We start from the raw sequence: 8,436 nt of genomic DNA, 5'->3' as shown, positions 1-8,436 counted from the left end.
AAAACTATCATACTCACAGCCACATTTATTACAGGGAAGCATACAAATTAGAACCAGTCGTAGGGAGAGAAGCATAAGGTGGAGTCTGGGGGGCGTCCAAACGTGAGCTTTGCCCGTGCTCTCCCTGTGGAGCCATGCGTGGCATCACCCCTCCCAGCCGTGATGCGTGAGAATGCACACTGAGGCTTGCCAAGCTGGAAAGCTCACTCAGCTTCCGTGTCCAGCGTTTGTGTAACCGGAAGTGGGGCCCGGCTGCTCGCCACTCAAAAGCCAATAAAGAGGCCAGGTTGGTGGGAAAGAAATTTTGCTTTATTTTGGATGCCGGCAACCACAGGGGAGGGCAGACTCCCGTCCAAAGGCCGACTCCCCCACTGACAATCAGGGGGCAAGAGCTTTTATAGACGGAGGCTGGGGGCTACATGCAGAAACAGCACAGTCAGCTCTGAGAGTCATCTTGAAATTGGCCATCGGTGGTCTGAAAAGTGTCATCATTTTTTTTTTTAACATCTTTATTGGAGTATAATTGCTTTACAATGGTGTGTTAGTTTCTGCTTTATAACAGAGTGAATCAGTTATACATATACATATGTTCCCATATCTCTTCCCTCTTTGATAAGCGTCATCTTGATTGTTGTAAGTACAGTTGATCTTCAGTTCCAGGGTTGGTTTGTTCCCATCGCCTTGAGGCTTGTTCTCGGAATTGTGGCAGCTGATGTCGTGGCTACTGTCTGGTCAACACGTAGCTAACTTCTTCCACCTGGTGGGGCTTTCAGTATCCATAACACAGCTCGCAGGATACGGCTCAGAATATTATCTATAGCCCCTGAGGAGGAACTAAACGTCCTTGACTTCGCTTAATGACCAAACTATTATTATTTGGTCTCCTTTGACTGTTTTCCTTTGTTTCTGTATTTTCTCACTTCTCTGATTAAACTTGTTCTTTGGCTAAAGCTTTTCCACAGGCAAAAGGCAGGCGGAGGACATGGGGGGCAAGGACCACAGGGTCCTGCTCCATTTCATTTGGACAGGGGTTTCATTACGTAGGAATGAATCAGGGCCCACATAGTCTCCAGCCCACCTCCTATCCCTGGAGGATGAGCTGATATCACATGGTAAGTCACTTTCTTAGGATAAAATATCTGGTGTGGTCCAGGGGTCCACCATGAATAACAAATAATCTCCTGTTACTTGGGAGATTCCAAGGGCTTGGAAGTTCCCTCCTGGGAGCCAGGACAAAGGGACCAAGGCCAGATCTTTCTCATGGGGGAGGCCCAATTCCTTAGTACACAGCTCCTGACCTCAGCCCTCTGCCCCTCAGCTGGGCGATCATCCCAATTCTGACTTCACAAGCACATTCCACTTTGTAAGCGACCCCACAAGCCTTCTCCAGGCTGTGAACTGGCAAATGGGGAGAATGCTGATGCAGGTGTGGCTGGACTCAGGGCCCGGTCCACCGATGGGGAGTGCTGTATGCCACCCTCCCAGCAACCACCAGGCACTTCCCCTGCAGACCCCACTGGTTCTTCAGGAGCTTGAAGCCAACTGCAGCATCTGTGGAGAGACCCAGACTCCCGACTGGTCACTTGTGAAAGGGCGACAGGTGGCTACCTCCCAAACCTCCTGCCCTCCGCCTCCCTGTCCTGGGCTCTATGTGGACGTGGATATCCTGAGCCACGTCCTGTCCAGCCAGAATCCTGCTCCATGTGGACTGAGCCTGTGGTGGTTCAGAATTGGGAGGACAGAGCAGAGGACCGAGCATGGCCCAGAGTTTCGCTTCCCTCCCAACGCTAGGCTGATGGGGGTGGAAGCTGATTCAGTGGATTGAGGAGTGAACAGGAGATGGGAATGAGAGACAGTAAGTAGATGATGCTGTCAGAGACCCGGGGTCTGAGGCCCAGAGTAAAGACAGCAGTAGCTGAAGAGGATCACAGAATTGAAGGAGGGTTTTTGTTTTTAGTTGTTTTTAATGTGTGAGAGACTTGAGTCTATTTGGACGACCACTGAGAAGGGGTAGGGAAGCAATACTTAGATGTTGACCACAGAAGAGAGTGTTCCTGAGGGGCTTGGGGAGGTGGGCTCTCAGAGGGGTGCAGAGGCTGCACCCTCTTGCAAGGCGGACCCCAGAAGCTAAGGAAAGACACCAGTGATGATTTTTGAGGAGGGAGGGTGGGCCTTCCATTTTAAGCAGGAGGAGCTCCCCCATGAGTCCTTGCATTTCCTTGTGGACTAAAAGGCAGGGACCCAAGTGCACGGGAGAACTCCGTAGGTAATAAATAGAGCACTTCAGGATGGTGCAGGAAAGGTGGACTGATGTCGGGGCAGCTGGATAAATACCTGCCGAGAGAAAACATTGTTCCTCATGGCTTACGTTAAAATAAGTTCCAGGTGGATCAAAGGTATTGATGTGAAAAGTGAAATAGAAAGAACTAGAAGAGAGACTTCCCTGGCGGTCCAGTGGCTAAGACTCTGCGCTTCCACGGCAGGTGGCACAGGCTGGATCCCTGCTCAGGGAACTATCCTGCATACTGCGTGGCCAAAAAATAAAAAATAAAATAAAATAAAGTACTATGGGAAAATGTGTTTTATAACTTCAAAGTTGGAAAGGACTTTCTGAGAATGACATAGAACCCAGAAGCCATAAAAGAAAAGATGGGTAATTTACATAAAAATAAAATATCACTGCATTGTGGAAAAATTATGAACAAAATTGAAAGATAAATATTTGCACAGCATATTGGATAAATGGCTTTAAAGAAGCCCTTCTACAAATCAATAAAAGAAAGACAAATACACCAATAGGAAGATGGACAAAGTTTGAGAACAAACCATTCTCAGAAAAGGAAACACAAATGACTCATAAACTCAGGAAACAGCTGTTAACCTCGCTCAGAGTAAGAGAAATGCAAGTTAAAACAGCACTCTGTACCTTTCCTACCTATTAGATTGGCAAAGATCACCAAGTTTGCTAACATTCTGTCAGCAGGTGTGCGGGGACGGGGCTCACTTGTGCGTTGCTGTAGGGAATGTAGTTTGGTAAATCTCTGGGAAGAGAGCTAGTTGGTAGCTGCTATCTGTTATGGGCCTAGTTGTGCATCCCCTGCCCCAGTTCATATGTTGAAATCATAACTCCCAGTACTTTAGAACATGAATGTATTTGAAGATGGGGTCTTTACGGAGGTAATAAAATTAAAATGAGGTCATTAGGGTGGGCTCTACTCCACTATGACTGGTGTCCTCATAAGAAGAGGAAATCTGGACACAGCTGGGAAGCCTTAGAAGAAACCAGCCCTGCTGACACCGTGATCTCAGACTATGGGCCTCCAGACTGTGAGGAAATAAATTTCTGTTGTTCAAGTCACTCAGTCTGTGGTATTTCATTTTTTTTTTTAAAGTTAATTAATTAATTAATGTGGCTGCATCGGGTCTTAGCTGTGGCACTTGGGATCTTCCCTGCAGCATGCAGCATCTTTTGTTGCGGCACGTGGGCTCTCTAGCTGAGGCACGCAGGCTCTAGAGTGCATGGGCTCAGTTGCCCTGCGGAATGTGGGATCTTAGTTCCCTGAGCAGGGATCGAACCTGCATCCCCTGCACTGGAAGGTGGATTCTTTACCACTGGACCACCAGGGAAGTCCCATGTGGTACTTTGTTATGGCAACACTAGCTGAATAATACACTATCAAAATTTAAATTGACCTGGAAATTTCACTTGCAGGAATTTATGTTACAGTTAGAGTGGCCCATGGGTTCATGAGCACAAACAAGGTTATGCAAGCTGTACTGTTTGTATCAGTCAAGGTTTAATCAGGAAAACAGAAGCCACTCCAGGTATTTCAAGTAGAGAGAGATTAATACAGGGAAATGGAGACTTGCAGAAGCATTGGAGAGGTTGGGGGAGGAAAGGACAGGAAGCCACTGGAAGTGAGGAGATGGCAGGGAACGTGCCACCAATGATCCCAGGTGCCAGCAGGACCAAAGCAGGGGTTCCCCAGGAGGACACCTGGAGCTGCTGGAAGCTTTCACTAAGGGTCTCAGCTGCCCACAGCACTGAAGTGGGGGTCTTGCAAGGGGGACCCCAGAAGCTAAGGAAAGACACCAGCAATGATTTTTGCTGCTTACCCATAGCTGCTTCTCGAGAGGAATGGCTTCTACTTCCTTCAGCCTTCTGAATCTGGTGAGGGTGCCCCTCATGGGCAGAATTCAGCCTAGAACATACCTGGAAAGGGATTCTGGAAATTCAGAGGAGATATACAAGGGGATAGAGATGATGTTATGCTACGACGATCCCACATGCCATGGAGCAACTAAACCCGTGCGCCACAACTGCCGAGCCTGCGCTCTAGAGCCCGCGAGCCACAACTACTTAGCCCAGGCGCTGCAACTACTGAAGCCCGCGTGCCTAGAGCCCGTGCTCCGCAACAAGAGAAGCCACCGCAGTGAGAAGCCCGTGCCCTGCAACAAAGAGTAGTCCCCGCTCGCCGTAACTAGAGAAAGCCTGCGCGCAGCAAGGAAGACCCAAAGCAGCCAAAAAAAAAAAAAATTATCTACTGTTCATCTATTATTGTGGTAAAATATGCATTACATAAAATGTACCATTTCAACCTTTTTAAAGTGTACACTTTAGCGGCATTAAATACAAAGACAATGTTGTGCAACCATCATCACTATCCACCTCCAGAACTCTTTCATCATCCCCAACACACAAATTCTGCACCCATTAAACACAAACTCTTCCCTCCCAGCATCCCCTGGTAACCTCTATTCTGCTGTCTCTATGAGTTTGACTAGTCTAGGGACCTCATATAAGTGGACTCATACAATATTTGTCTTTTCTGTGTCTGATTTATTTCACCCAGCATAATGTCTTCAAGTTTCGTCCATGTTGTAGCATGTACTATTCTGTAGCAAGTTCATTCCTTTTTTTGGTTTTTTTTTTGGCCATGCTGTGTGGCATGCAGGATCTTAGTTCCCCAACCAGGGAACAAACCTGTGCCCCCTGCAATGGAAGCATGGAGTCTTAACCACTCGACCGCCAGGGAAGTCCTGCAAGTTCATTCCTTTTTGATGGCTGAATATTATTCCATTGGACATATACCACATTTTGTTTATCCATTCATCTTGATGGACATCTGGGCTATCTTCACCTTTTGGCTATTGTGAATAATGCTGTTATGAACACTGATGAACAGATATGTTTGAGTCCCTGCTTTGAATTCTTTTGGGTATATTCCTAGAAGTAAATTTGTTGGATCAAATGGTTTCTGAGGAACAGCGAAATGGTCTCCATACCCACAAGTGGAATTGCTGGACATATGGTAGTTCTATTTTTAATTTTTGAGGAACCTCCATACTGTTTTTCATAGTGGCTGCATCAATTTACCTTCCCATCAACAGTGCACAAGTGTTGTCTCTTCTCTACATCCTTGCCAACACTTGCTATTTGTTGTTTTTTTGGTAACAGCCATCTGACAGGTGTGAGGTGATATCTCATGGTGGTCTTGATTTGTCAATTTTTTTTCTTAAGGAACAACTTTTGGATTTATTTAATCAATTCTACTGCTTTCAAATTCATTAAATTCAACTTTCTTTTTTTTTTTTTTTTTTTTTTTTGCGGTACGCAGGCCTCTCACTGTTGTGGCCTCTCCCGTTGCAGAGCACAGGCTCCGGACGCGCAGGCTGAGCGGCCATGGCTCATGGGCCCAGCTGCTCCGCGGCATGTGGGATCTTCCTGGACCGGGGCACGAACCCGTGTCCCCTGCATCGGCAGGCGGACTCTCAACCACTGCACCACCAGGGAAGCCCAACTTTCATTTTTATTATGTCTCTATTGTTTCCTTTTTCTGGCTTTGCTTTAGTCTGTTTATTTATTTTTCATTAAAAAAATATTTTTTGGCCACACTATGTGGCTTGTGGGATGTTCCCCACCAGGGATTGAACCCGGGCCACAGCAGTGAGAGCTCCGAATTCTAACCAACAGGCCACCAGGGAACTCCAGCTTTAGTCTGTTTTAAAGTTCTTTCCCTGAAATTTTGAGTTGAAATATTAGTTCAATTATTTGTATTATTTTTTTCGTAGATAGTGAATGCATTTAAAGTTATTAAATTTCACAGTGTTCAACTGCTTTAGGGCCAAGGCCCAACACCTTTGAAGTCATAATGACATAAACTGGTGTTATCTACATAAACATAATTATTTGGTAGCCCTGATTTCAAAACAATCTGCCTTTATAGCTTTCATTTTCTCTTTGGCACACGGTTATTTAAGAAAGAGGCTAGGATTGTTGTCATTGTTCTTGTCATTTGGTTTACTTTTGTGGGTAATTTCTGTGGTAAAAGTTTCTTGTGCAGAAAGGACGTACGTGCTGAGCATGGTACAGAGTTTGATATGAATCTTTGATTCAGTCCCACTTCCTTGCTGGCTGCCAACCAAGGCCTGCTCTCAGCTTCTAGAAGCTGCCCTCACACTTTGTCACTTGGCCACCTCCATCTCCAAGTCAGCTATTGTATGTGGAATCCTTTTCCTGCTTTGAATCTCTCCAATTTCTCCTGCTGGCAAGAGAAAGCTCTCTGCTTCTAAGGGCTCATGGGATTAGATCGGGCCCACCCAGATAATCTCCCTATTTTAAGGTCAACTGTGACATATAATGCACTGTAGTTATAAGAGTGATACCTCATCAAATGTGAAGGTTCCTGGGAGCAGGTAGGACATCACTGGGGGATGCTGAGTGTACTGTGATTCACAATGGCTCATAAGTCTTCATTATAAAAGACACATTTTTATCAGTAACTCTTTATTTTTTTAAGTGCCAAAGAACATAGGTTCAAATTACATAAAACAAATCTAGTAAGAAATGTTTGACTAGGTCTGGATGTGCTGGGCTGCCTGATTTGAGTCTGGCCTTTCAACCAGCAGCTGGTTTTAGCTAACTGCAGGTGGCAATGGTGGATGGTCAGCTGTTTCCAGACCTGCCTCAAAGTTTTCCAGACCATTTGCATGGGTTCAGTATGGTGGTCAACATGCAGCTTTTGCAACCTGAGTGCAGATCTGGCAAGTGGGGAGGCTGCCCTGTGCCTTTATCCTGGATGAGCAGCTGAATCAGACCAACTCTGAAGGTGGCTGCCCTTGGCCTTTCACTCATGTGAGCCAGCAAATTGCTTTTAAAGTTTCAACCAGCTTGAGACTTCCCTGGTGGTCCGGTGGCTAAGCCTCCACACTCACAATGCAGGGGGCTTGTGTTCGATCCCTGGTCAGGGAACTAGATCCCATATGCATGCCGCAACTGAAAAAATCCCACATGCCACAAGGAAGATCCCACACACAGCAATGAGGATCCCGCGTGCCGCAACCAAGACCCGACGCAGCCAAATAAATAAATTTAAAAGAAAAAATGAAGTTTCAGCCAGCTTGAGCTGAATTTTAAGTCATTTGCAATCGAACTTATCCTAAGCAAGGCTGGCTATACATCAGCTTTTATAGCATATGGATTATTGTATCAGTTGTCTAGGAGAGCTTAGGTAGTAAACAATTACAAGGACAGCAAACTGTTGCCACATATCTAAGCCCTTCCTTCTGACCTCAGAAGGCCTCTGAGGGTGGGCTGGCCAAGGCGATTTCTGTCAAGAAGCTGCACTCATCCTTGGTGGGTAAAACAAGAAGCATTCCTCGAGGTGGCCCTGAGGGCCTCAAAGCCATCTCCCTACCTCCAAGGCCACCGTGTCTGTCCGAATATTGGCCTACGTGTATCTCCTAAACTTTACCCCTCAACTAAGTGATAAACGCTCAGGGTAGAAAGCCTTCTTTATACAGATAAGCTAAAAGAAAAGGATAAACCCCCTGGAATCCCACTACAAGGAAACAATTCCTATTGTACAGTCTGGCGTGGAGATTTCTGGCATTTTTGAGGCACACGTGCCCTTAGGTACCGCGGATAACTTGGGCTACAAGTATTCCAAGTTACAGATTTCATGGAACAGCTCTAATCGTCCCTCCCCTCATTGTCACGATGTCCAACGTGGTCGGCTGGGGGCGCTCCCTGCCCTCTCCTGGCATCCCTCTGGCCCCGCGGACACCTCCAGCCCTCCGGCCCCGCCCCGCGCCCTGGATCTTCGCAGGGCCCCGCCCACGGCCCGCTGCTGCGGATCCGGCGCAGAGGGGTCTGCCTGCAGCCGTGCGCCCCTCGCCCCTCTACGGCCGCGTCACGGGCCAGTAGGTAGGTCTCACCGGGAGATGCCGCGCTCCCCACCTCCTAACCAGGTCCCCGGGATCTGGTGGATTCCGCCACCACCCACACCTGCCTCCCCCACCTCCGACGGCAAAGCGCGATTGTCCCCACTAAAGCCTAGGTGGTTCAGCGATGGCCTCTGGGTCGCGGGTTGGGCTGGCCGCCCTCCGACGCCCGCACCCTTTGTCCAGCCTGGGGCGGGAGCAGGAATTCCGGGC

The sequence above is a fragment of the Lipotes vexillifer genome, unplaced genomic scaffold (assembly GCF_000442215.2).
Source record: "Lipotes vexillifer unplaced genomic scaffold, Lipotes_vexillifer_v1.1 scaffold860, whole genome shotgun sequence".
NCBI lineage: Eukaryota > Metazoa > Chordata > Mammalia > Artiodactyla > Lipotidae > Lipotes > Lipotes vexillifer.
This window is presented reverse-complemented; position numbering follows the sequence as displayed.